Source organism: Chiloscyllium punctatum, chromosome 46 (assembly GCF_047496795.1).
Source record: "Chiloscyllium punctatum isolate Juve2018m chromosome 46, sChiPun1.3, whole genome shotgun sequence".
Lineage (NCBI taxonomy): Eukaryota > Metazoa > Chordata > Chondrichthyes > Orectolobiformes > Hemiscylliidae > Chiloscyllium > Chiloscyllium punctatum.
In genome coordinates this window covers 18,576,832-18,598,124 of record NC_092784.1, presented here as the reverse complement: position 1 = coordinate 18,598,124, position 21,293 = coordinate 18,576,832, and positions in this window count along the sequence as shown.

Genomic DNA, 21,293 nt, shown 5'->3' with positions numbered 1-21,293 from the left:
TCCCTCTCTATCTCGCTCACCCTCTCTCCGTGTCTCGCTCTCTCTTCCTCTCTCGCCCTCTTTCTGGTTCCCGCCCTCTCTAACTCTCTAGCCCTCTCTCCCACTATCACCCTCTCTCCCTTTCTGGCCCATCCCCACTCTCTCGCTCTCACTCTCTCCCTCTTTCCCTCAACCCCTTTCTTTCACCGTCTCTCCCACTCTCCACATCTCTCCCTCTCTCCCCCCTCTCAACCTCGCTCGTCCTCTCGCACTCTCTCCATCTCTCGCCCACGCCCCCTCTCTCGCTGTCTCTCCCTCTCTCCCACTCTCTCCCTCACTCTCGCGCTCTCACCCTCTCTCAACCGCTCTCCCTCTTTCGCCCTCTCACCATCTTTGCTCTCTCTCCCTCTCTTGCTCTCTCACTCTCTCTTGCCCTCTCTCCCCCCTCGCCCTCTCACCCTCTCTCGTCCTGTCTGCATCTTTTGCCCTCTCTCCCACTGTCACACTCTCTCCCTCTCTGGCCCACCCCCACTCTCTCGCTCTCACGCTCTCCATCTCTCGCCAACCCCTTTCTCTCGCTGTCTCTCCCTCTCTCCCCATCTCTCCCTCTCTCCCTCTCTCCACCTCGCTCCTCCTCTCACAATTTCTCCCTCTTTCGCCAACGCCCCCACTCGCCCTCTCTTCCTCTCTCACCCTCTCTTGCCCTCTCACCCACTCTCCCTCTCTCCGTCTCTCGCCGTCTCTCCATCTCTCCCACTCTCTCCCTCACTCTCGCGCTCTCGCCCTCTCTCAACTACTCTCCCTCTTTCACCCTCTCCCCCTCTTTCGCCCTCTCTCCCTCTCTCTCTCTTCCTCTCTCGCCCTCCTTCCGGCTCTCGCCCTCTCTCTCTCTCTCTTGCCCTCTCTCCTCCTCGCCCTCTCACCCTATCTCGCCATCTCTGCCTCTTTTGCCATTTCTCCTACTATCACCCTCTCTCCCTTTCTGGCCCTCCCCAACTCTCTCGCTCTCACTCTCTCCCTCTCTCGCCAACCACTTTCTCTCGCCGTCTTTCCCTCTGTCCCATCTCTCCCTCTATTTCCTCTCTCAACCTCTCTTGCCCTCTCGCCCATTCTCGGCCTCTCCCTCTCTCTCCTCTCTCCCTCTCGCTCTCCCGCTCTCTCTCTCTCCCCCACTTTCCCTCTCACTCTCTGTCTCACCTTTTCGCCCTCTCTCGCTCTTTCGCTCACTCTCCCTCTCGCCCTCTCTCCCTCTTTCGTCCTCTCGCCCTCCCTCACTATCTCGCCGTCTCTCACAATCTCTCCCTCTTTCACCTTCCCTCCCTCTTTCTCCCTCTCTCGCTCTCTCGCCCTCTCGCACTTCCTCATTCTCTATGCCTCTTTCGCCCTCTCTCCCTCTTTCGACCTCTCTCCCTCTCCTTCGTTCTCTCCCTCTCTCGCCCTCTAGCCCTGTCTCGCCCTCTCTCCCTCTCTCTCTCTTCCTCTCTCGCCCTCCTTCCGGCTCTCGCCCTCTCTCTCTCTCTCTTGCCCTCTCTCCTCCTCGCCCTCTCACCCTATCTCGCCATCTCTGCCTCTTTTGCCATTTCCCCGACTATCACCCTCTCTCCCTTTCTGGCCATCCCCAACTCTCTCGCTCTCACTCTCTCCCACTCTCGCCCAACCACTTTCTCTCGCCGTCTTTCCCTCTGTCCCATCTCTCCCTCTATTTCCTCTCTCAACCTCTCTTGCCCTCTCGCCCATTCTCGGCCTCTCCCTCTCTCTCCTCTGTCCCTCTCGCTCTCCCGCTCTCTCTCTCTCTCCCCCACTTTCCCTCTCACTCTCTGTCTCACCTTTTCGCCCTCTCTCGCTCTTTCGCTCACTCTCCCTCTCGCCCTCTCTCCCTCTTTCGTCCTCTCGCCCTCCCTCACTATCTCGCCGTCTCTCACAATCTCTCCCTCTTTCACCTTCCCTCCCTCTTTCTCCCTCTCTCGCTCTCTCGCCCTCTCGCACTCCCTCATTCTCTATGCCTCTTTCGCCCTCTCTCCCTCTTTCGACCTCTCTCCCTCTCCTTCGTTCTCTCCCTCTCTCGCCCTCTAGCCCTGTCTCGCCCTCTCTCCATCTCTCGCCCACTCTCCTTCTTTCGCCATCTCTCCTTCTCTCGCCCTTTCTTCTCTCTCGCCCTCTATCCCGCTCTCGCCCTCTCTTCTTCTTTCACCCTCTCTCCCTCTCTCTCCTTCTCTCCCTCTCGCCCTTTCTCGCCCTCTCTCGCCCTCTCTCCATCTCTGTCCCTCTCTCGACCTTTCTTGCCCGCTGTCCCTCTCTCGCCGTTTCTCCATCTCTCGCCCACTGTGCCTCTTTTGACTTCTCTCCCTCTCCTCCTCTCCTCTTCTCTCCCACCTCGACTTCTCTCACCCTCTCTCCCTCTCGCCCTCTCTCCTTATTTCACCCCATCTCTCTCTCTTTCTCGCCCTCTTGCCCTCTCTCCCTCTCTTGCACTCTCCCTCTCCTTGCCTCTCTCCCTGTCTCGCCCTCTCTCTGTCTGTTGCCCTCACGCCCTCTCTCACCCTCTCTCCCTCCCTCGCCCTATCTCTCCCTCTCTCTCCTGCTCTCGCACCCTCTCCTCCTCTCGCCCTCTCTCCCTCTCTCCCTCTCTCGCCCATTTGCCGCCCTCTCTCCCTACCTCGACCTCTCTCTCTCGCCCTCTCTCCGTATTTCACCCTCTATCTGTCTTTCTCACCCTCGTGCCCTCTCTCGCCCTCTCTTCCTCTCTCACCCTCTTTAACCCTCTCTCCCTCTTTCACTGTCTCTCCCTCTTTTGCCCTCACTCCCTCTCTCGCCCTCTCGCCTCTCTCGCCGTCTCTCGCCCTCTCTCCATCTCTCTCTCTCCCTCTTTGAAACTTTCGCCCGCCAACCCTCTATTGCCCTCTCTCCCTCTTTCGCCCTCTCGCCCTCCCTCCCTGTCTCGCCCTTTCTCACAATCTGTCCCTCTTTCACCCTCCCTCCCTCTTTCTCCCTCTCTCCCTCTCTCGCCTTCTCGCCCTCCCTCACTGTCTCTGCCTCTTTCGGCCTCTCTCCCTTTCTCATCCTCTCTCCCTCTCTCTCCGTCTCTCCCTCTCGCACTCTCTCGCCCTCTCTCGCCCTCTCTCCATCTCTCTCATTCTCTCCCTCTCTACCACTCTCTCGACCTTTCTCGCTCGCTCTCCCTCTCTTGCTGTTTCTCCATATCTCGCCCACTCTGCCTCTTTTGACTTCTCTTCCTCTCGTCCTCTCCACTTCTCTCCCCCTCGACCTCTCTCTCCCTCTCTCCCTCTCTCGCCCTCTCTCCTTATCACACCCTACCTTTCTCGCTTTCTTGCCCTCTTTCCCTTCTCTCCCTTTCTCCCTCTCTCGCACTCTCTCGTTCTCTCTCCCGAACTTGTATCGCCCTCTCTTCCTCACTGTCCCTCTCTCCCTCTCTCGCCCTCTCACCCTCTCTTTCCCTTTCGCCCTGACTCGCCCTCTCTCTGTCTCTCGCCCTCTTTCGCCCTCTCTCCCTCTTTCGCCCTCTCTCCCTGTCTATCTCTCTCCCCCTCTCTCCCGCTCTCGCCCTCTCTCCCTCTTTCACCGTCCGTCCCTCTCCTTCCCTCTCTCGCTCTCTCTCCCTATCTCCCTCTCTCGCCCTCTCTCCATCTCTAACCCTCTTTCCATCTCTCTCCAACTCTCCCTCTCTCCACATTCCTTAGCCGCCTTCCCTCTCTCCCTCTCTCCCTCACTCTCGACGTCTCGCCCTCTCTCGCCCCCTCTCCCTCTCTCTCCCTCTCTACCTGTTTTGCCCTCTCTCCCTCTCTATCTCGCTCACCCTCTCTCCGTGTCTCGCTCTCTCTTCCTCTCTCGCCCTTTTTCTGGTTCCCGCCCTCTCTAACTCTCTAGCCCTCTCTATCACTATCACCCTCTCTCCCTTTCTGGCCCATCCCCACTCTCTCGCTCTCACTCTCTCCCTCTTTCCCTCACCCCTTTCTTTCACCGTCTCTCCCACTCTCCACATCTCTCCCTCTCTCCCCCTCTCAACCTCGCTCGTCCTCTCGCCCTCTCTCCATCTCTCGCCCACGCCCCCTCTCTCGCTGTCTCTCCCTCTCTCCCACTCTCTCCCTCACTCTCGCGCTCTCACCCTCTCTCAACCGCGCTCCCTCTTTCGCCCTCTCACCATCTTTGCTCTCTCTCCCTCTCTTGCTCTCTCACTCTCTCTTGCCCTCTCTCCCCCCTCGCCCTCTCACCCTCTCTCGTCCTGTCTGCATCTTTTGCCCTCTCTCCCACTGTCACACTCTCTCCCTCTCTGGCCCACCCCCACTCTCTTGCTCTCACGCTCTCCATCTCTCGCCAACCCCTTTCTCTCGCTGTCTCTCCCTCTCTCCCCATCTCTCCCTCTCTCCCTCTCTCCACCTCGCTCCTCCTCTCGCAATTTCTCCCTCTTTCGCCAACGCCCCCACTCGCCCTCTCTTCCTCTCTCACCCTCTCTTGCCCTCTCACCCACTCTCCCTCTCTCCGTCTCTCGCCGTCTCTCCATCTCTCCCACTCTCTCCCTCACTCTCGCGCTCTCGCCCTCTCTCAACTACTCTCCCTCTTTCACCCTCTCCCCCTCTTTCGCCCTCTCTCCCTCTCTCTCTCTTCCTCTCTCGCCCTCCTTCCGGCTCTCGCCCTCTCTCTCTCTCTCTTGCCCTCTCTCCTCCTCGCCCTCTCACCCTATCTCGCCATCTCTGCCTCTTTTGCCATTTCTCCTACTATCACCCTCTCTCCCTTTCTGGCCCTCCCCAACTCTCTCGCTCTCACTCTCTCCCTCTCTCGCCAACCACTTTCTCTCGCCGTCTTTCCCTCTGTCCCATCTCTCCCTCTATTTCCTCTCTCAACCTCTCTTGCCCTCTCGCCCATTCTCGGCCTCTCCCTCTCTCTCCTCTCTCCCTCTCGCTCTCCCGCTCTCTCTCTCTCTCCCCCACTTTCCCTCTCACTCTCTGTCTCACCTTTTCGCCCTCTCTCGCTCTTTCGCTCACTCTCCCTCTCGCCCTCTCTCCCTCTTTCGTCCTCTCGCCCTCCCTCACTATCTCGCCGTCTCTCACAATCTCTCCCTCTTTCACCTTCCCTCCCTCTTTCTCCCTCTCTCGCTCTCTCGCCCTCTCGCACTCCCTGATTCTCTATGCCTCTTTCGCCCTCTCTCCCTCTTTCGACCTCTCTCCCTCTCCTTCGTTCTCTCCCTCTCTCGCCCTCTAGCCCTGTCTCGCCCTCTCTCCATCTCTCGCCCACTCTCCTTCTTTCGCCATCTCTCCTTCTCTCGCCCTTTCTTCTCTCTCGCCCTCTATCCCGCTCTCGCCCTCTCTTCTTCTTTCACCCTCTCTCCCTCTCTCTCCTTCTCTCCCTCTCGCCCTTTCTCGCCCTCTCTCGCCCTCTCTCCATCTCTGTCCCTCTCTCGACCTTTCTTGCCCGCTGTCCCTCTCTCGCCGTTTCTCCATCTCTCGCCCACTGTGCCTCTTTTGACTTCTCTCCCTCTCCTCCTCTCCTCTTCTCTCCCACCTCGACTTCTCTCACCCTCTCTCCCTCTCGCCCTCTCTCCTTATTTCACCCCATCTCTCTCTCTTTCTCGCCCTCTTGCCCTCTCTCCCTCTCTTGCACTCTCCCTCTCCTTGCCTCTCTCCCTGTCTCGCCCTCTCTCTGTCTGTTGCCCTCACGCCCTCTCTCACCCTCTCTCCCTCCCTCGCCCTATCTCTCCCTCTCTCTCCTGCTCTCGCACCCTCTCCTCCTCTCGCCCTCTCTCCCTCTCTCCCTCTCTCGCCCATTTGCCGCCCTCTCTCCCTACCTCGACCTCTCTCTCTCGCCCTCTCTCCGTATTTCACCCTCTATCTGTCTTTCTCACCCTCGTGCCCTCTCTCGCCCTCTCTTCCTCTCTCACCCTCTTTAACCCTTTCTCCCTCTTTCACTGTCTCTCCCTCTTTTGCCCTCACTCCCTCTCTCGCCCTCTCGCCTCTCTCGCCGTCTCTCGCCCTCTCTCCATCTCTCTCTCTCCCTCTTTGAAACTTTCGCCCGCCAACCCTCTATTGCCCTCTCTCCCTCTTTCGCCCTCTCGCCCTCCCTCCCTGTCTCGCCCTTTCTCACAATCTGTCCCTCTTTCACCCTCCCTCCCTCTTTCTCCCTCTCTCCCTCTCTCGCCTTCTCGCCCTCCCTCACTCTCTCTGCCTCTTTCGGCCTCTCTCCCTTTTTCATCCTCTCTCCCTCTCTCTCCGTCTCTCCCTCTCGCACTCTCTCGCCCTCTCTCGCCCTCTCTCCATCTCTCTCATTCTCTCCCTCTCTACCACTATCTCGACCTTTCTCGCTCGCTCTCCCTCTCTTGCTGTTTCTCCATATCTCGCCCACTCTGCCTCTTTTGACTTCTCTTCCTCTCGTCCTCTCCACTTCTCTCCCCCTCGACCTCTCTCTCCCTCTCTCCCTCTCTCGCCCTCTCTCCTTATCACACCCTACCTTTCTCGCTTTCTTGCCCTCTTTCCCTTCTCTCCCTTTCTCCCTCTCTCGCACTCTCTCGTTCTCTCTCCCGAACTTGTATCGCCCTCTCTTCCTCACTGTCCCTCTCTCCCTCTCTCGCCCTCTCACCCTCTCTTTCCCTTTCGCCCTGACTCGCCCTCTCTCTGTCTCTCGCCCTCTCTCACACTCTCTCCCTCTCTCGCCCCCTCTCTCCCTCTCTCTCCCGCTCTCGCCCTCTCGCGCTCTCTCCCTCTCTCGCCAATTGTCGCCCTCTCTCCCTCTCTCGCGCTCTCTCCCTCTCTCGCCCTCTCTCCTTGTCTCACCCTCTCTCTGTCTCTTTCTCGCCCTCGTGCCCTCTCTCGCCCTCACTTCCTTTCTCGCCCGCTTTCGTCCTCTCTCCCTCTTTCACCCTCTCTCCCTCTTTTGCCCTCTCTCCCTCTCGCCTCTCTCGCCGTCTCTCGCCCTCCCTCCACGTCTCTCTCTCCTTCTCTCCATCCCTCACTATCTCGCCCTCTCTTACGATCTCTCCCTCTTTCACCCTCCCTCCCTCTTTCTCCCTCTCTCCCTCTCTCGCCCTCTCGCCCTGTCGCCCTCTCTCGTCGTCTCTCGCCCTCTCTATCCCTCTCTCCCTCTCTTGCCCTCTCCCACTCTCTCGCCCTCTCTAACACTCTCTCCCTCTCTCACCTTCTCTCACTCTCTCGCCCTCTCTCTCTCTCTCACCCTGTCTCCCTCTCTCGCCATCGCTCTCTCTCTCTCTCTCTGGCCCTCTTGCCCGCTCTCCCTTTCTCGCCCTCTCTACGTCTCTCTTTCTCTCTCCCACTCTCTTCCACTCTCTCCCTCTCTCCCTCTCTCCATGTCTCGCCCTCTCGCCCACTCTCGCTCTCATGCCCTCTCTCCCTCTCACGCTCCCCCGCCCTCTCTCGACCTCTCTCCATTTCTCTCCCACCCTCCCTCTCTATCCCTCTCTCTACCTTTCTCGCCCTCCCTCCCTCTTTTGACTTCTCTCCCTCTCGTCCTCTCCACCTCTCTAGCGCATTCACCCTCTTTCGCTCTCTCTCCCTCACTCGTCCTCTCTCCCTCTCTCGCCCTCTCTCCTTGTCTCACCCTATCTCTCTCATTTCTCGCTCTCTTGGACTTGTCTCCCTCTCTCCCTATCTTGCACTCTCTCCCTCTCCCTCTCTTGTATTGCTGTCTCCCTCTCTCACCCTCTCACCCTCTCTTTCCCTCTCTCCCTGTCTCACCCTCTCGACCTCTCTGGCCCTCTCTCCCTCTCTCGCCTTCTCCCTTCCTCTTTCGCACTCTCTCCCTCTCTCACCCTCTCCCGTTCTCTCACCCTCTCTCCCTCTCTCGCCTTCTCTCGCCCTCTCTCTATTGACCTCTTTCCCTCTCTTTCGGCCTCTCTCCCTCTTTCTCCCTCACTCCCTCTCACGCACTTACTCACCCTTTCTCCCTCTCTCGCGCTCGCTCCCACTATCCCTCTCTCGACCTCTCATCCTCTCTCGGAGTCTCTCGCCCTCTCCCTCCCTTTCTCCCCCTCTCGCCCTCTCCAACTTTCTTGCCCTCTCTCCCTCTTTTGCCCTCTGTCTCTCTTTTGCCCTCTATCCCTCTCTCGCCCATTCGCCCTCTCTCGCATTCTCTCTCCCTTTCTCCTTCTCTCACCATCTCTCTCTCTCTCGCCCTCTCTCCATCTTTCGCCCACCCACCCTCTCTCCCTCTCTCGCACTCTCTCCCTCTTTCTCGCCCTCTCTCCCTCTCTCCCTCTCTCACCGTCTCTCCCTCTTTCACCCTGTCACCCTCTCTCGCCCTCTCTCTCTTCATTTCTCGCCCTCTTTCTAGCTCTGCCCTCTCTCCCTCTCTTGCCCTCTCTTCCCCCTCGGCCTCTCCTCCTCTCTCCCTCTCTCCCCCTTTTGACCTCTTTCCCTCTATCACCCTCTCTACCTCTCTGGCCCACCCCACTCTCTCGCTCTCAATCTCTACCTCTCTCACCTAACCCCTTTCTCTCGACGTCTCTCTCTCTCTCCCTCTCTCCCTCTCTCTCGCTATCTCGCCCTCTCCCCCTCTCTCCCCCTCTCACCCATTCTTGCCCTCTTGCCCGCTCTCCCTCTCTCCCTCTCTCGCCCCCTCTCCCTCTCTCGCTCTCTTTCTCTCCCCCACTTTCTCTCTCTCTCTCGCCATGTCTCGCCCTTTCGCCCTTCTGTCGCTCTCTGGCCCTCTCTCACTCTAGACCTTTCTCTGCCACTTTCGAAGTCTATCTCTCCCTCGCCCTCTTTCGCCTTCTCTCTTTCTCTTGCCCTCTCCCCCTCTCTCGCACTCTCTCCCTCTCTCGCCCTCTCTAATGCTCTCTCTCACCCTCTCTCCCTCTTTCGTCCTCTCTCCCTCTCTTGCCCGCTCTCACTCTCTCACTCTCTTGCGCTTTCTTGCCCTCTCTCCTTCTCTCGCTGCTTCTCTCTCTCGCCCTCTCTCCCTCTCTCTCACCTACTCGCCCTCTCTCGTCTTCTCTCCCTCTCACTCCCTCTCTCCCTTTCTCTCCCTCTCTCACTCTTTCGGTCTCTTGCCCTCTCGCGCCCTCTCGCGCCCTCTCCCCCTCTCTCGCCCTCTCTCGAACTCTTTCGCCCTCTCTCCCTCTCGCCCTCACTCCCTCTCTATCTCTCTCTCCATCTCTCCCTCTCACCTTCTTTCGATCTCTCTCCCTCTCTTCCTCTCTCTCCATCTATTGACCTTTCTCGCCCTATCCCTCTCTCACCGTCTCTCCTTCTCTCGCCCTCTCTCCATCTTTTGCCCTCTCTCGCTATCGCCCTCTTTCGCTCTCGCCCTCTCTCCCTCTCTCCCTCTCTCCCTCTTTTGCCCTCTCTCCCTCTCTCGCCCTCTCTCTTTCTCTCACCCTCTCTCTCTCTGTCGCCGGCTCGCCCTCTCTCCCTCTCTCTCCTTCTCTCCCTCTCTCCCTCTCTCACCCTCTCTCTCTCTCGCCCACTCTATTGATCTCGTCCTCTCTCTCCTTCTTTCGCCCTCCCTCCCTCTCTCACTCTTTTGTCTCCCTCTCTCTCGCCCTCTCTCTTTCTCTCGCCCTCTCTCCCTTTTTCGCCCGCTCGCCCTCTCTCCCTCTCTCTACCTCTCTCCCTCTCTCTCCCTCTTTCGCCCTCTCTCCCTCTTTCGCCCTCTCTGCCTCTTGTCTTCTCACACCCTCTCTCCCTCTCAGGCCCTCTCTCCCTCTCTCCCACTCTCACCCTCTCTTGCCCTCCCCTTCTCTCGCTAGCCATCTCTCCCTCTCTCGCCCACCCCCTCTCTCTCGGCTTTCTCTCCCTCTCTCGCCCGCCCACCCCCCACCTCTCACTCTCTCTATCTCTCTCCTCGTCTTCCTCCGTTTCCCTTTGACTAAATCTTTGCCCATTCCATCCCTCCCTCTCTGTCTGATGCACTCTGTATCCCTGGTTCTTCCCTTTCTCCATGAGGTGGTGAGAGAGGAAATGTTTGCAGCGTGAGAGAGGAGGAGAAATGGGGGGAAAGAGGAGGGGCGAGGAAATGGGGAGGACAGGTTGGAGTCGGGGGACAGAGGGAGTTAAACCCAGCTTCTGAGCTCAGGGCGCGGTGCCCTCCCCTTCTCGGAGGACCAGGACTTGGGACTGAGTCTGCCTCTCTCCAACATAAAGACACAGAACAACATCGGTCACTCTGCTGCTCGGCACGCTTTAATCATTAATATTTATTGTTTACAAATGGAAGTGATGGATACAGTCAGTAGGCTGGTGCCTTTTCTCACTGGCCCCTGAGTTGTGAGAAACATTGAAATGTTTCCCTGTAACATCCCTTGGGGTAATCATGGACAAACCAGCGTTACCCTCAGTCTGTTAGCATAGCGACAGGCTGCTCCATCGCTGAAACACTGAACTGACGCGAGAAAATCCCGGATGGATTGATTAATGAGGGAATTTGATTGATGGATGGATTTTGGTGAAGGGATATTTCAGCACATTCTTCAGCTGCTGCCTGAACTTAGTCTGGGTCACAGCATAAATCGCGGTGTTTGTGCAGCAACTGAGGAGCTGCAGCATGAAGCCCAATTCCTGCACAAAGCGATGGAGAAACACAGGGGTATACAGAATCCTGCTCATCCGGATCCATATAGAAAACAGCATGAACGCTGACCATAACAGGATGAAATTGGCCGAGATCACAAACAGTAAAAGGATGGATTTTTTTCGGTTTATCATTTCAGTGTCAGACTGAGCGTCCCCATTGGTGTGAGCGCGGAGTCTCCTGCGGGCTCTGCTCGTCACTAAAATGTGTCTGACGGTGAGAACATTGAGCAGCAGAATCAGGAGAAATGGGACACACGGGGTTAGAATGTAGTGGAGGAACTCGATTGTGACCCAGACACTGGAGAATACAACAGCGTCTGTTATATCACAAAACCAGGGGCGGTTCACCATCCAATACCGAGCCGTGAGCATAAAATACCAGGAAATGTTCTTTAAACAGTTCAGCACAGTCACTGCTCCCAGAACCACAGCCGCCGTTTTCTCACTGCAATATTTACTTTTCAGCTTCTGGCAACAAATGGCCACAAACCGATCAAAGGTGAAAGTGACGGTGAACCAGACAGAGCAGTCAGTGGCTGCATAAAGCAGGACGGCGTGGATATTACACACGGGGACAGAGTACACCAGGAAATAAAACTTTTCCCGGTAAACAATGGGAATGTGTCTCAGGATCAGGTCGAGGATAATGACCAGGAGATCCGCCGCTGCCATGGCCACCAGGTAACGTCTGACACATGGAGATAATCCACAATCTTTATAAAGCAGGACGTAGATGGTCACTACGTTAACTGTGAGGAAGGAAAACAAACCCATTATCCATCAGCCTGGAGGCAAAGGGACCCGTTGGATTGGGGACCCCGTGAGATTTTCAAATGTGTCCCTGTATTCAGGGATTTATTAAAATAATTGGAGCTGGGATAACAAATGGGAAGGTCTGAAATACTGACAAAAATGTGAAATAAACCACAAGAAACCCCCCCCCCCCCCATCCCCCACAAACACAGAGACACATCCATAAGGACAGTTGGTTTCTAGAACATTCCCACACACTCAATCACTCGAGAGCAGACACAGGTCACTCCTTCCCAGTTCCTAATACGGAGGGTGGGAATGTTGCTGCCCTGAAGGGTTCTCTCCCAGTTTCCTGAAGACAAACGGAGTTTGAAAATTCTTGTATTTTGGTCAGAATTGTGGTCGATCCTGTGTTGGGAAGAAATGTAACCACAGGGAAATCGTTTTCACCCCTTTAACTGCCTGAGGGTCCATCGAAACAGTGAATCCGTCTTCCTGGAACGGGATCTCTTCCCTCCGGATCTTATCGTTGGTTCAATTCACTGATGCCCGGCTGTTCACAAGCAATGTCAGAGAGAGAACGTTCCAGGGGAATGTCAGTTATAGAATGTCGGGGACAGAGCGCTCCGGGCAATGGCAGTTATAGAATGTCGTGGACAGAGCGTTCCGGGGAATGTAAGTTATAGAATGTCGGGGACAGAGCGCTCCGGGGAATGTCAGTTATAGAATGTCGGGGACAGAACGTTCCGGTGGAATGTCAATTGTTGAATGTCGGGGACAGAATGTTCTGGGGAATGGCAGGTATAGAATGTCGGAGACAGAACGTTCCAGGGAATGACAGTTATAGAATCTTGGGGAGAGAACGTTCCGGAGAATGACAGTTATGGAATGTCGGAGATAGAACGTTCCAGGGAATGACAGTTCTCGAATGTTGCGGACAGAACGTTCTGGGGAACCCCTTGACCTGTCCATCACATTTCCGCCCTATCCACCCCACCAATATGATGTACTTTGCCTGGACACACTGTAACATTAATGGGGTGAGGGACGGAGGGTCCAATCACATGAATGGGAACTAAAGCCATTGCCAGATCAGCTGAAAGGGGGAGATATACCACATTCTCAATCCACCTCACAGAACCAGCCCAGACACCATCCACCCAGAGGATATATCTGTTCACCGTGGAACACTGTACAGACCAGGTCAGTGTACTGCTCAGTACAACCCAGCAATCTGACCAGATTCATCCATTGCACTGGTCACTCCAATCCAGCAATCTGTTGAGAGTGGAACACTGCACAGATCAGATCAGGGCATTCATCTATAAACCCAGACCATATACCTATCCAGCACCGAGAGCTGTGCAAACCACAGCAGTGCATTGATCTATAAACCCGAACTGAATATCTGTCCAGCACCGGGAGCTGTGCAGATCACAGCAATGCATTGATCTGTTAACCCAGACTAGATATCTGTCCAGCACAGGGAGTTGTGCAGACCACAGGAGGGCACTAATGTGCGAGGCTGAAACAAATATCCATCCAGCATAAGGAGCGACACAACGCACATCATTGCATTATCTCTAAACCTCAATCAGATCGTCTCACCAGCACAGCGACCTGCACAGTGATCACCTGTGAATTGATCTGTAATCCAGCAGCAGTTACTCTCCCAACATGTAGGACTATGTACAGCACCACAGTGCATTGATCTGTAACCCAGGAGCAATTACCCTCCCAGCATGTAGGAGTGTGCACACCACCCCAGTTCATAGAACATAGAACATGGAAAAATACAGCGCAGTACAGGCCCTTTGGCCCTCGATGTTGCGCCGACCGAAGCCTCCCTAACCTACACGACCCAATAACCTCCATATGCTTGTCCAATGCCCGCTTAAATGACCATAAAGAGGGAGAGTCCACCACTGCTACTGGCAGGGCATTCCATGAACTCAGAACCCGCTGAGTGAAATATCTACCCCTAACATCTGTCCACTTCCTACCACCCCTTAATTTAAAGCTGTGTCCCCGAGTAACAGCTGACTTAATTATCGGAAAAAGGTTCTCACTGTCGATCTCCGAACCAGGAGCTGTTACCCTCCCAGCATGTAGGACTGTGTACACCACCCCAGTGCATTGATCTGTAACCCAGGAGCAGTTAGCGTCCCAGCATATAGGTCTGTGCACATCATGCCAGCGCATTGATTTGTAAACCAGGAGCAGTTACCCTGCCAGCATGTAGGACTGTGTACACCATCTCAGTGCATTGATCTGTAAACCAGTAGGAGTTACCCTCCCAGCATGTAGGACTCTGTACAAAAACCCAGTGCATTGATCTGTAAACCAGGAACAGGTACCCTCCTCTCGAAGTACATTCCACACACAAGCCAGATTCTGTCTAAAATATTTACCTCTCGTGATTTCTGTAAATCTGTTTTTCCTCGCAGATTAAAATATCCCTCAGTTTTGAATCCCCACCTCGAGGGAAAAGACATCAGCCCTTCAGCTTATCTGTACACCTCATTATTTTATAAACCTCTGTAAAGTTACTCCTTAACCTCATACTCTCCTGTGAAAAATGTTCCAGCATATCGAACCTCTCCTTATTGCTCAGTCCCTCATTTCCCAGCAACATCCAGGTTAATCTCTTCTGAACCCCCTCCAGCTTAATAACATCAAGGTCAATAATATCAAAGTGAACAGTGATGATATTTTCTAAGGGTACAGGCAATCCACAACTAGAGGGCATAGGCTTGAGATGAGAGGGGAAACATTTACAAGTGACCTAAGGGGCAGCTTTTTCACCCAGAGGGTGGTGTGCCTATGGAATGAGCGGGCAGAATTACCAGACTGGACAGTGTATTCCAGAAGTGGTCTCACCAATGTCTTGTACAACCACAACATGACGTCCCAATTCCGATACTCAAAGGTCTGACCTATGAAGACGAGTGTGTTAAACACGCTTCTTAACCACACTATCTGGATGAGATGCAAATTACAAAGAATTATACCTGACGGCCTAGGTTTTAATTGTATAGATCCTACTCTTTTTTGATTTACCAAATCCCATACCTCGCATGAATCCAAACTAAACTCCATCTGCCACCCCTCAACCCATTGTGTGATATTACTACCACCTCACCCTCCCCCTTCAATTTTAAAATGCCCCTCCCTCTCCAGGAGGCCCGCGTACTCCGGCCTTGATTTTCACAAAGAACCTGAGCTTGGTTTGCCTTGTGTGGTTAGGGGGAGGAGGGACAGACTACAGACACAGTCGTGGGGAGGAGAGGTTGGACAGTAATCAGCGGCCTGGTGTCATTTCATGGTTTTAGGAAAAGAGGAGTACAACATGAGAGTTGGGTAAGAGTGATCAGTGTTTTGGGGTAAGAAATTAAGCTCTTCCTTCGTCTCTCGTGTTCACGAATAAATATCTATTTGAGACCCTTCATTGTGCAGAGTGTGTCTGCAGGATTTTTGTCCCTAATATTGCAGACTACAGACAATAGCGATTAAAGATGGTCACAGTTAATTCCGATAGAACAGCACATGCTCTCAATATCCTACAGTTGTGACAAATACCTTGTTTTTGTTGAACAATACAAAGTGTATTTTGTAGCTCAGTAATGGGAACCTGATTATAATAATTCCACAACGAGCTGAATGCTGGCACTTAAATTAAGACTCAAAATCTGGTTAGTGTAGTGGTGTACTGAGCCAGAACTTTGGATTTGATTCCAATTCCTGAAATCGTGTGGTCGTGTTCCTAGCTCTGGACTAGAAGGCCTGGATTCAAGTCCTGCCTGTTGCAGAGGTATGTCACAGCATGTCAGAACAGGCTGATGAACAAACACCCAGGAAAGTACTGTTACAGCTTTATGGGTATTGCTGAGTGGTGCTCGTGTCCCTACCTCCGGGAACAAAGGTCTAGGTGTAATGCTCACAGATGTACCTCGTGATATATCTGAACAAACTGATTATAATGAATTTAAAATTGTGACTTGATGGAGAACGAATAGGTGTCACTATTGCATTTCAGAATTTAGGCCCGGGATGACTGAAAGTACAGCTATTCGTGTTGATTGGCGTCACATTTCACAGCAGTAAAAGTTTATAAAATCCGAACGGTCATGGATAGGTTGAGTCGTCAGGGATTTTCCCCACGTTAGGGGCTTCCAAAACTAGAGGGCATTGGTTGAAACTGAGGCGCGAAAGTTTTTGAGGAGGCGTAAGGGCACCTTTTCACACAGAGGGTGGTGTGCGTATGCAATGAGCTGCCAGAGGAAGTGGTGGAGGCTGGTACAACGACAGCATGTAAAAGGCATCTGGATGCTGACAGACCTGCCGAGCATTTCCAGCAATTTCTGTATTTCTTTTAAAAAATGTATACATTTCAACACAGGTATTCTGAAAAAATAAAACATTTTATGTTTTAATGACGCAGGGCCATGCAAACATATTTCATATCGACCGATACCATTTTCTGCTAAGGGTATGGCTCTCTCTATGACAGCAACAATGATGCACCTACATGGAGCAGGCAATGTGATGGAGACTTAGTTTGGAAAATGTACAAGGAGAGCGCTCATGGTCCAGTTTGGGAGAGAATAGCATTACTGTGTGATTCAACTGAGAGAGGGAGAAAATGTAATCTGCCCGAGATGGAACAGCCTCTTGCACTCTCTCTCCTTCATTATTCCTCATCACAGAAATGTGTGCAAGCTGAAAAAAACCTCTGCAGTCATCGTTACCATTCTTTTTTTATATAGAATTCCTGCAGTGTGGGAACAGACCCTTCGGCCCAACAAGTGCATTCCCACCTTCCCAACCCATTCCCCCATATTTGCCCCTGACTGATGCACCTAACCGAGAAACACCTGAACACTACAGACAATATAGTACGACCAATCCACCAAACCTGCACGGTTTGAGTTGTGCGAGGAAACAGTATCACACATTAGAAGCTCACACAGAAAAGTGTAGAATGTGCAAACTCCACACAGACAGTCACCCAGGCTAGAACCGAACGCAAGACCCTGGTGCTGTAGGGCAGCAGTGCTAACCACTGTGCTACCCTTTGGGCAATCCCTGACCAGGATTCACTGGAATCTCCTCACTGCCTAAAGCAAAGGGAATTCAGCCAAATCCAACTGTGCCAGGATGAAATCCCATTGCTAGCAGCTGTGTGAGTACAATATCTTCAGAAGCAGAATAACGTTTTAGAAAATCTCGCAATTTTTCCTTTTGTTATGAGTTACAATAACAGCTGGGCAAAGTTCTCTCAAGTTAAAGTTGCAGAGATTTTGTTTATAGGTGTCTGTGTGTATATCTGTGTGTGTGTGTGTGTGTGTGTGTGTGTGTGTGTGTGTGTGTGTGTGTGTGTGTGTGTGTGTGTGTGTGTGTGTGTGTGTGTGTGTGTGTGTGTGTGTGTGTGTGTCATCGTATTTTGAAAGGGAAATATTAATTATATATTTGCAATACCCAAACAATTTGCCATTCATCTTTCCTTCATAGTTTGAGTAACATTGCTCTGGATCATAAACGTGCTATTTTAGTAGATTAAAGAAACTAGCCTGACTTGTTCTTAAAACTGACCCTGACCCAGTCTGAGACCGATATCATTGGCCATATCACCAGCTTGGTTACATTTAACATTTGTTGTGAGCACTCGAGGAGTGGGACGAGAAAAGGAAACAGTGACGCAAAAAGCTGGGGAACGATAGACTGGTGAGCCTGATATCAGTGTTGGGTAAGTTGTTGGAGGGGATTCTGAGGGATAGGATTTACATACATTTGGGAAGGCAAGGGCTGATTGGTGAAGACAACATAGAACATAGAACATAGAAGAATACAGCGCAGTACAGGCCCTTCAGCCCTCGATGTTGCGCCGATCAAAGCCCACCTAACCTACACTAACCTACTATCCTCCATATACCTATCCAATGCCCGCTTAAATACCCATAAAGAGGGAGAGTCCACTACTGCTACTGACAGGGCATTCCATGAACTTACGACTCGCTGAGTGAAGAACCTACCCCTAACATCAGTCCTATATCTACCCCCCCCTTAATTTAAAGCTATGCCCCCTTGTCATAGCTGACTCCATACGTGGAAAAAGGTTCTCACTGTCAACCCTATCTAACCTCCTAATCATCTTGTACACCTCTATCAAATCACCCCTAAACCTTCTTTTCTCCAATGAAAACAACCCCAAGTGCCTCAGCCTTTCCTCATAGGATCTTCCTACCATAGCAGGCAACATCCTGGTAAATTTCCTCTGCACCCGTTCCAGTGCCTCTACATCCTTCCTATAGTATGGCGACCAAAACTGCACACAACACTCCAGATTCGGCCGCACCAGAGTCTTATACAACTGCAGCATGACCTCAGGACTCCGGAACTCAATTCCTCTACCAATAAAAGCCAGTACGCAATATGCCTTCTTCACTGCACTATTTACCTGGGTGGCAACTTTCAGAGATCTGTGTACATGGACACCAAGATCCCTCTGCTCTTCCACACTACCAAGTAGTCTACCATTAGCCCAGTAATCCATCTTTTTATTACTCTTACCAAAGTGAATCACTTCACACTTAGCTACATTGAACTCCATTTGCCACCTTTCTGCCCAGCTCTGCAGCTTCTCTATATCCCGCTGTAACCTGCCATATCCTTCCTCACTGTCTACAACTCCTCCGACTTTCGTATCATCCGCAAACTTGCTCACCCAACCTTCTAACCCTTCCTCCAGGTCATTTATAAAAATGACAAACAGCAATGGTCCCAAAACAGATCCTTGCGGAACACCGCTAGTGACAGCACTCCAAGATGAACCTTTGCCATCAACTACTACCCTCTGTCTTCTTCCAGAGAGCCAATTCCTAATTCAAACCTCCAACTCACCCTCAATGCCATATCTCTGTATTTTCTGCAGTAGCCTACCATGGGGGACCTTATCAAACGCCTTACTAAAATCCATATATACCACATCTACCGCTTTCCCCTCATCTACCTCCTTAGTCACCTTCTCAAAGAATTCAATAAGGTTTGTGAGGCACGACCTGCCCTTCACAAAACCATGCTGACTATCCTTGATCACATCATTCTTATCCAGATGTGCATAATTCCTATCCCTTACAATTCTCTCTAAGACTTTGCCCACAACAGAAGTGAGACTCACTGGCCTATAGTTACTAGGATTATCCCGTGGTGTTCTGCCCAGGAAATCATGTCTCATTAGTTTAGTTCAGTTTTATGAAGAGGTGACAAAGAAGATTGATGAAGGCAGTTTGGTAGACATTGTCTATGTGGACTTCAGCAAGGTGTTCATTTAAAGAACAAAAGAACAAAGAAAATTTACAGCCCAGGAATAGGCGCTTCGCCCTCCAAGCCTGAGACGATCCAAATCTGCTGTCTACATCTGTCGGTCAATTCCGAAGCATCTGTATCCCTCTGCTCCCCAACTACTCATGCATCTGTCCAGACGCATCTTAAGTGAATCTGCCGTGCCTGCCTCTACCACCTCAGCTAGCAACGCGTTCCAAACGCCCACCACCCTCTGTGCGAAGTACTTACCGCGTGTATCCCCCTTAAACATTCCACTTCTCACTTTGAAAACACGACCTCTCGTTATTGAATCCCTCACCTGGGAAAAAGCTTGTCTCTGTCCAACCAAACTATACCCTTCATGATTTTGTAAACCTCAATCGAGTCCCTTTTTTTTCTAGTGAAAATAAATCTAACCTACTCAGCCTCTCTTCATAGACAGTACTTCATTCTAATTGGTAGACAGATTAGCAAGTTTCCGTCACATGGGATACAGGAGAAGCTAGTCACAATTGGCGTGAAGGAAGAGGGATATTTTTCAGACTGGAGGCTTGTGAGCAGCAGTGTGCTGCAAGAATCAGTACTGAGGTCACTGCATTTCATTACTTATGTAAAGGATTTAGATGTGAATATTGGGGCCATAGTTAGTAAGTTTACAGATGACATCAGAAAGGTGGTGTAGTAGATTATCTCAGAGAACAGCGAGACCACAATTAGATGGGACAAAGGGGCAAGGAGTGACAGATGAAGTTTAATTGAGATAAATATGAGGTTTTGCAGTATGGGAAGGCAATACAGGACAGAAATTATACACTAAATGGTAAGGTCGTGGAGAGTGTTGTGGAATAAAGGGACATAGGGCTGCAGGTGCATTGTTCCTTGAAAGTGGAGTGGCAGGTGGACAGAGTGGGACAGAACACATTTGGCACATTTGCCTTAATCAGTCAGAGCATTGAGTATAGGAGTTGGGGTGGCATGTTGCATCTGCACAGGATGTTGGTAAGGCCACTTTAAGAATACTGCATACATCTTGGTTTCGGCAGAAATTACTTACACAGAGATGTTCCAGGACTGGTAGTTTGAGCTTCAGGGAGAGATTAATTATGTTGAGGCGTTTTCCCCTGGAGTGTCAGAGGTTGAGGGATGACATTATAGTGGTTTATAAAACAGCAGGGGCATGGATATTGAGAACAGCCACGTTCTGCTCCCCAGGATAGGGAGGGCATAGGTTGAAGGCCAGGGCGAATGATTCAGAAGGGATCTGGACGGAAATGTTTCACCCAGAGAGTGGTGTGTGTACAGAAAGTGCTGTCAGAGGAAGTGCTGAAGGCGGTTACAATCGCACATTTAAAAAGGATCTGAAAGAGGAGGGATATTGGCCAAATGCTGGCAAATGGGACTGGTTCAGATTTGATATCTGATCGGAGTTAACAGATTGGACTAACGGATCTGTTTCTGTTCTGCATACCTCTCTGATTCTATAAGAAGGATGACGAATAATTCTGAAAGGACCTTTCAAGTAGGAATTCTCTTCACTGGAAGTTTATCGTGCCTCTATGTTCACATTGATTGAAAGCTGCGTTAGTTAAATATTTGACAGGGAAATGAGTCACGGATAATGGGATGCAGACAGGAAAGTGGGGCTCAGACCCCAACCTGCTCAGGCACAATCTTAGTGCCTGGTGGAGCAGGGTCAACGTATCTAATGACCCGCTCCTGCTCCTCAATCCCATGTTTCTGTGTTCCAATCAGCCCCACAAACCTGCTAGACAGGAGCAGTTAATAGGCTACTTACTGCTATACCCTGGTGCACAGAAACACAAGAGACCATTCAGCCTCTCAAGACTGTCCCACACGCTTTGAAGTGATTTGGGAAATGTAATTGTAAAACCTAGGCTGGGTATGAAAGAGGCCCCTCATCTCTCTTCAGAGAGATTCCCCGCTCTGCAACTTGTGCTGCATTTGTTGGTCAGACTGTAGACTCAGATTCACTGTGAATACAGTCCATAAACCTCACCTAGAGATTTCTCACAAAATCATCTGTTCTTCCTGACTTCAATATTCATTAACATAATATTAATGAAAATAACACCCACTAACTTTCCAATAAAAGAATATGATAAAACAGGGTCAGGTCGTTCACTCCCCAAGCCTGCCTTGCCCTTCACTAAGATCATGAATGATCTGCGCTCGGACTGAAATCCTCTTTCATTCCCAATTCTTCATAACCCTCACCTCTCTGACAGGTCAATATCCATCTCCCTCTTCTTCAAATACTTTCAGTCATCTAGCTCCCCAACACTCTTGTGAACAGATATCCTGACATTCAATACTATCTGTTTGAAGAAAACACTTGCTGCGCCTATATCATGGCCTATTGATCTGAACAATACAGGTTGACTCAAGGATTCAGGTAAAAATGACTGACCCTGATATCAAGGCAGTGGTTGTCTTCTGTTGATATCAAGGAGCTGAGCAAAACTGGACTTAATGGGAATCAGAGTAACCTCTCCAGTGTTTGGAGTCAAACATGGCACAAAGGAAAATGGTCATCATCTCAGTCCTGGGTCACCTCTGTGGGAGATGCTCAGTGTAGCTTCCTCTTCACAAACATCTTCAGCTGCTTCATCAATGTCTCCCCGCCCCCACTCTCCCCAGCAAAAGATCAGAAGTGGGGATGATCGCTGAAGATTCCACAATGTT